Source organism: Mercurialis annua, linkage group LG1-X (genome assembly GCF_937616625.2).
Source record: "Mercurialis annua linkage group LG1-X, ddMerAnnu1.2, whole genome shotgun sequence".
NCBI classification, from domain to species: Eukaryota; Viridiplantae; Streptophyta; class Magnoliopsida; order Malpighiales; family Euphorbiaceae; genus Mercurialis; species Mercurialis annua.
In genome coordinates this window covers 10,894,330-10,902,373 of record NC_065570.1, presented here as the reverse complement: position 1 = coordinate 10,902,373, position 8,044 = coordinate 10,894,330, and the positions used below count along the sequence as shown (strand labels likewise).

Below are 8,044 nucleotides of genomic sequence, written 5' to 3'. Positions count from 1 at the left end.
TACTATCATTATATAAGCATAATAACTATATTAACAATTTGAACACTTTCCCTCTCCAATTTAAATAAATTGCTATAATTAAAAATCATAAAAATAGTTAAAATTTTAAATTTTAAAAGTTTGAACCATAAATTAAAAAAAAATAAGAAAATGAAGTATTTTTTAATGGTGGAGCCTAAAAAAATTATAGAGAAAATTAAAAAACATACTCTCTTTTAAAAAATAATATGATTTTTTACCTTAATAAGAAAAAGATAGAGAAAATAACTCATCTTTTTAATATTGTTATTTTGTCACTTTAAAACATATTTTAAGTATTATAATATCTACTTCTTATTATTATTTTACTCTAATTATATTTATTTTACTCTCAATTATCACTTTCAACACTTGTCACTATCGTTTTCTCTTTCTTCTCCATTTTTTTCTCTGTTTCTTTTTTTTTTCTATTTTTATTCTCTTCTTCTTTATTATGTCTCCGCTCTTGTCCCACCGTCATTTTTCCGTTGTTCCTATGTTCTTTCATATTTAATTTATCGATTTTGTAATTTTTATAATTTATTTTAACTTACAAACCTAAAAAAATTAATCGTAGATTTTTTTCAATTTTCAGATTTAAAATTCGCAGAAAAATGATTACCAACTTGGGAAAAAAAAATGATTTTCTGCAGAAAACAATGTCTGATTATTATGTCGTTATCACTGCATTATCATGTCATTATCATAACACTGCAAAAAAAAAGATTTTTGCAAAAAATAATGTTGGATTATTATATTGATATTATAACATCGTCATGTCGTTATTATAATATTATCATATGATACCGAGATGATAATGTTTTAAGATACCTATATGATAATTAGATGATAACGGAGTAAAACTATTATTATTTTAAATATTCAGAGTAAAAATATAAATCTAAAAATACATAAAGTATTTTTTAAATTTTTTTTATATTGAAATAAAAAGTATAAATATTTTTATTTTTTAAATAAATATGTAAATGTCCCAAAATTATATAATTAAATATCGAACATATTTGTAGTAGTAGCAGTCGTCCAGAACTCTGCCTCTGCCTCCACAATATATGGATTGGCTTTATCCATAAGCACCTTTTGTGTTGTAAATTCCCTAATTTTGTGCTGGCTTGTCTTATTATTGAATAAACCAATCAAATCAACAATGGCATTTCTTTTATGTGTGTGGCATCCTATGAAGAAAGGATCTTACTTTTTAATATTTTAGATTGTCTTAAAACATATTTGAAATTAACCAATGCATCTCTAAATTAATAGGAAAGAATATATATTGACTAATAAAAAAGCAAAAGCAAAATGAATCTCAATGATATGAATTGACTAATAATTTCCTAAAATCAGTTATTTATGGCAGGTAAGTAATTGGATATATAAACTTATTCCACTATAATCTAATGAGATAATCGTGTAATATTTTTTTATGAATGAATAGTGTAATATTTAATTTCGATTTCGAATTCAGATTGTATAATTTTGATAATAATTATTCAAAAATACTATTCTTTACTGAGTTTTTTCGTTTGTGTTTTCATCTTTCAAAATTCTCTATTTTAGCCAGTTTTTTATTTTTAATTTCAATTATAGCCATTTGTTTAAATTGTAGTGATAAAAAATTTAAATATACTCTTTATATTGTTCCACATTTAAAATATTTGTGATTAAAATATAAATTGGAGCAATATGAAGTAATATTAATGAAATATTTGAATTTTTTTCTAGTCTAATTTGAACAAATGACTACAATTAAAACTGAAAATTATAAACGGGTTAAACTTGAAAATTTCAAAAGATAAGGTTATAAAGAAATAAAATTAAAAAGGTAAAATATTTTTGAATATTAAGCCTATAAATTTTGTTCTCAAATGAAAAATATGAAATAGCGAACCATGATTTCTTTAACAGTTCAACCCTGGTCCTTCATAATTAATTATATATATATATATATATATATATATATATATATATATATATATATTCAAAGTAGAGAACTGATGGAGTCTGCCTTCTGAGCCGGTGAGTAAGACCTGCAAAACAAGGTAGAAGCTAACCGGACGGTGGTTGTCCGATTAACTCTCCGATGCTAAAGTCAGTTTAGAGCTTTGAGCAGTGTTTTGTATATATGAATGTAATTGTGATTCTAGGCATACCTCGTGCTCCTTTTATAGTAGTCGAATATACCTTGTAGAGTCATAATAGGCAGGTGAATCCTACTTTGTAGGGATTCGGCAACATTGTAGGGATTCTCCTGATTTGTCGAGATCTACCTTAATCTGATAAAAGTCCTATTTAGGAACGTCTTCCTAAATAGTCTTATCTTCCTAAGGTAGAGTTTATCCTTCCATATATAGTGTTTGTGTCCGAATAGGACAATACTTCCATTCTTGGTCGATTACCCGAATCCCGGACCTAACGCGCTTTGGGCGGATCATGTGAGATTCGTTCTTTATTGGCAATATCACCGAATCTCAAGGGATTCGGTATCAGTTGGCATATCACCGAATCTTAAGGGATTCGGCGTCTCCTTCATATTTTCGGACCTTCAGGGGGAGTCTGGTATCACCTGAGAGTGGATATCCTGTGACTCGGCTCCATTATATTTACTGTAGGATTCGGTATCCATCATTAGCCCCCCGCAAGTGAGCTGAAGTAATTGGTATTCATGCCTTAGTAGATTTTAGCTCTTTTGGAGCTGAGTCCTCTTATATCACGGGCGAGTCGATTTGTATTCCGGGCGAGTCGTTTTATATGTTTGTGGGTGACGTTTCTTCTCTAGTGAGATTCTGTGTTGCCACGTGTCAACATTTAGTGATTTAGTGATTAATGATTATTCAAAACTCTTCATATTTAATCTCTTTGCATTTCTTCATTTCCCTCTCACTTGCTTTTCGAATTTATTTTTATTTCTGCAACTATTTCCTCTTCGTTCTTTGTCTGATCATTTTGTTCTTCGTGACTTGTTTTCTCCAGATTTTCAGGTATGTTCCTTTTTGTTATTTGGATGTTAAGATGGTTTTCCTGCTTGTATATGTTCTTCATGATCGTTGTTCTGGAAACTCCTTTTCTGTTCTTGGTGTTTTTCAATGTGTTCTTCAATATATTTCCTGTTTGATCTTCATTTTGTATTTATATTTGTGATTTCCTGTTCTAGGATGCCTCTTAGTCGAGTGGAAGATGCATGCGCTACTATGGCTTTTACCAGATCAAAGCTTCGGAGGAGTGAAGTCTTAGATATCTATTTTAAGTTGTAATAACCTAAATTTTTGAGGTATTACGTGTAGTGCCACGAGGCATAATTGTAAAGATTAAGAACGAGAATATCAGATTAAGATTGGATAATAAGGACTTAGACCGAAGTGGGTCTATTGGAACTATCATAAAATAATAATTGAAAATTATTAGGCGAGCAATTGGATTTAATAGAGACAAAAAGGGAATAAAATAAAATAAGTTGGAAAGCCAGAGTTAATAATATTCACGTCAAGGTCCGTGAAATATTATTAATAAATGATCGTCAAAGTTTTGTAAGTATACGAAATCGTTTTAGGAGAAAGTTTGACGATTAATTAAGAATAAGGGCTAAAGTGTAAATTAGCCACTTTAAGGACTAAAGTGGACTTTTAACCACAAACTTCCGGAGGAAGTTGTGTTTTACTCTATTTTCTCAAGATAAGAAAATAATATCGATAAAGTGGTTATCGATAGTCATTAATATGAAAATTGGACGAAAAAGTGAGAAAAGTGCAAGTTAGCTCAAAATGGAAATTTGAGCGTTTTTGGCCAAAATTGCCAAAAATAAATTATTGGAAAGTAAAGCTATAAGATATGGAATCAAAATTATTTATTTGGAAATAAATAATACGGGATTTATCGAGAATCGAATGATAAAGCGATTAGTGGATTAAATTGGACGAAAGAAAAGTTAGAAATTGAAAGGTATGGAGGTGGCAACTTCAAGGATTAAAGGAGGCACTTTGCCAATAATATATAAACCCTTTTCATTTGATTTAAACCAGCAAAAAAATCAAATTCAGCTAGCAAAATCGTTCATCCTACTCCTCCATTGAAGAACATTCAACAAAACTTGAAATCACCATAACTTTTTCATTTGTGGTCCGATTGATGCGATTCTTACGGCCACGGAAAGAGGAAGACGACCTCTACTGATTGAGACCAGAAATTTAAGGTAATAAGCTCAGTGTATAATTAGGGTTTCAGAGTTTTCATTTCGGTTTTGGTTGAGAAATTGAGGTTTTATGGTGTTTGATAATCATAGGTGTTTATTAGCTTCCATGGACCAATTTTGATGATGAATCTTGGAGCTAGACCCTTTGGATTTGAGGCTTCAATCAAGGTGAGGTTGCTGAAATTTAGTGGCTTTTGATTGAGGTATTTGTGTGATGCTTTAGAATATGAATTAGGCATTAAACATGAGCTCTATGTGTTTGAGGAATTGATTATAAGAAATAGTTTGTGTTAAGTGAGTTTGATTGAAATTGTTAAAGGTAAAAGGGGTAATAAGGTTGATGTTAAGAGATGAATTGATAGTGTTAGGCATGAGTTTTATGAGGATAGAGCTGAATATGAATTGTGTTAATTGATGAAAGTTTGATCGAAAATGAGATGATGATTTGGTATTGATATGTAATTCTTGTTCAAGTAAGTTTGAACAATTTTAAGTCTTGAATCATGTTTGATGTTAAGGGGTATAGGATGACTGGATTGTGTTGCTTCAGAATGTGTGTATCGATGAAATTTCATAGGCCTCGTTGCGTAATAAGTTTACGTAAACTAGTTATCGTTTTGCAGAAAATGTCTTGCAAAACAGCGATATTGCAAAGGCAATATCTCGGGCTGTATAAGTCCAAATCAAGTTCTGTTTGTTGATACAGAAACTTTAGGATGTTAACTATAATTGTCTAAGTTTGAGTTTTTGTTGAATCGGACTCTAGGATGTTCATTTTGGACAGAACATTTTGTTGTGCAGTCTGCCCTGCACTTGTAAACAACTCCAAGGAAATAACTTATGAGCTTGTTTTCGACACCTTCGGGTGCGTTTCATGGTCCGAGACCTAAACGAAAGTTGTAGGCGACGTTCTAAACTTTAAGAATGTCAATTTTGTTTAGGGGTCGGACTATTTTAAGTAAGCGGTTTTGATAGCCGAAGTTGGCTAGAAACATAATTTTTGGTTAAGTTAATAATAGTTAGAATTTTATTAATTCTTGCTATTATTATATTTGCGTAGATCGGACGAGCGACTATCGAAAAAGGTTTGAGGCAAACGGATCGAGATATCGTCATAATTATTTGAAGAATTTGGATAGCAAGTGGTTAGTACACTTTAAATTACTCGCTAATATTCGTAAAGCTACGTATTTTAATACGAAAGCTATATGAATATTTTTATGTTTAAATGTATGTTCTTAAAATGCATATATATGTATGTTTTGAAAATGAAGTTTTATCGTATTGTGCTATTTTGATAATAATACAAGTAAATGAAAAGAGTATATATATTTAAACACCGGGGATGGGTAAAGTAATAAAATGTGAATTGAACCAAATATAAATAAGAAAAGTACAGTACATTCCTATATGTACTAATAAATCGAATATCGAATAATATACAAGTATCAGATCAAATATGAATAAGGAAATATAGTACATTTCGATATGTACTATCAAACATAATAAATACCCATACGTGCGTGTGTTATAGATGTATGCTTGTAGATTGTAATGTGCATGCCATGGTCCATAAAGGATCAATACAACAGAACGAAAAATACAAAAACGTAAAATGAGAATTGTACTATGGTGCACAAAATAATAAGAACTGAGATACAAGGTTGAACTCGGTAGAATTATCCCGGGACCTGTATCTCATCCATTCTCGATGATAATCCTCGGAACTCATACGAAATAAAAAGTAAGTGTGATACCTCGAGAATCAATACGAAACAAGATCGAGACACAATGTGAACAATTACTCCTATTAAATGTCAATAGGAATCATATGAATCGACAGTTAAGTTCAAAAGACCTGCAGGGTGCAGAGTCCGAATGCAGACACGAAGGTAACTCGGTTGAACTATCTCGGGACCCGTGTCTAAGGAGTAACTCGGTTGAATTATCTCGGGACTCCTATCGATCGTTTGGGATTGAGAAATGGTACAAGTAACTCGGTTGAATTATCTCGGGACTGTACCATATGGTTATAGGTAACTCGGTTGAACTATCTCGGGACCCAACCATAAGGATCAAGTCACAAGAGACTTGCCAATGATTTAGTTCGACTTAGAATCATGATGATATAAACTAAGATTTAAGATTCGGTCGAAAATTAATGAAACAAAACGAGAGAAGAAAAATATCAAAACCATAATAAGAAATCGAAGATGTCAAATACGTATAAACTATAAGTTTATGAAATAAACAAAGAGATATGAAGGAAAGTAAAGAGGGTATGCAATATGATTTTAAAAGAGTATTTTCTATATATAAAATGGGTTTTCAACGGTTTTAACCCTTTATGTGATATTGCGTGTAATTTGGTGAACTCACTTAGTTTTATACTGACCCCGTTGCTCCTCCCATTTTTCAGGGATAGCATGATATTATTTGGAAAGTCAAGCTTCCGAAGTTTTAATTCTCGGAAGTCATTTGCACAACAAGTGAAAGAAGGTTTTCATTCTAGCAGTCCGCAGTAGTCTAGATTTTTTTTTCTATGTATTTGACTAGCGCATTTTAACTCTGATATTTTTGTAAAATGGGGTCACATGTATTTTGATATATGAAAAAAATGATTTGATTTACGAAAAATTTACACAGGTTTTTAGGCTTGCTACGGGTTTCGGAGCTACCACTCCCATTCCCTAGCGCCGGTTGCGGCTCGAGAAATCGGGTCGTGACATAAGTATAGCCTTCCTTCCGATTATAGGGTAATATTACCTGGTGCCGATATGGCTGCCTCCGATTCTCCGGGTTCCTCTTGTAGGGCGGTTCTTTTTGAGGAGCAGTTTGCTGCTGGTCTTAGGTTTCCCTTAGATTCGTTTTTAGTAGAAGTGTGCAGGGATTTAAAGGTTGCTCTGGGACAACTTTATCCCGATACGATTAAAGTAGTGCTTGCTTTTTCGGAGGCGTGTAGGCTTCGGGGTTATGCCCCTTCTCTTAACGTGTTGTATTATTTCGTAGACTTTAGGAAATGCGATGGTTGTTTCGTTTTCGCCCTTGACAGAGGAGGGCGATCTCGTATTTATCTTCCTTGCCTAACCAGTCGCTGGCGGAGACGTTTCTTTATTGTTTACCATAACTTTTCTTTTCTTCATTTTTCGGATGGTTTTTCTTCTCATCAAGTCCGGAGTTGTCCGTCTCCTTTAAGTTTATTTGAGTCAACACTTGCTTTCGACATATCATTCTATGGTGCTCTTCAGCGTCCTGTCCTAGATGTCTTGGTTAATAGTCATCTTCGGCATCGATGGTTTCCTTCGCAGGATCCTCCTCGAGGCTTGGCGGATCTTTGCTACTCCTTTATTCAAGGTATATTAATTTGCTTAAGTTCTTTTGATGTTTGTTTTGTAGGATGTCTTCTTCTTCTAACGATTTCCTTTCCGGATTTCAAGTAGATTTGGACGTTCCGATGGGCGGTCCTGACGCTCACATTGCCAACATTATTCCTGGCGATGTTGATGTGGATGTAATTCCTGCTGATGTTCCCATCGTTCCCGTCGAGATAGCATTGCCTGCGGGCGATGGGGTTATTGTTGTAGATGATGATGACTTGGTTGATCCAGTAGGTGATGAGGCGGTCCCATCTCTACCTCCCCCTCTAGCATCATTTACTGTCTCCGGGGGAGTTGGGGATGTGAATTCAGGTGGGCTGATTGTTGCTGATTCGGAAGAGATTTCCTTGGGTCGAAACCTAGATTCTCCGTCTAGAAAGAGACGTCGAGTTGGCGATGATTCTCCATCGAGAGAGAGTCTTCCTGGAAGCTCTTCTTCTGCCCC

The 8,044-nt window shown here is 33.2% G+C and overlaps 1 long non-coding RNA gene across 1 annotated transcript; it reads left to right on the top strand.

Annotated features, from left to right (window-relative positions):
• The first annotated feature begins 3,287 nt into the window (after positions 1 to 3,287).
• On the top strand, positions 3,288 to 6,952 carry LOC130014634 (uncharacterized). The gene is made up of 4 exons (XR_007638000.2): positions 3,288 to 4,222; positions 4,313 to 4,390; positions 5,283 to 5,367; positions 6,642 to 6,952. It is a non-coding gene; the product is annotated as an uncharacterized LOC130014634 (long non-coding RNA).
• The last annotated feature ends 1,092 nt before the right edge of the window (positions 6,953 to 8,044 follow it).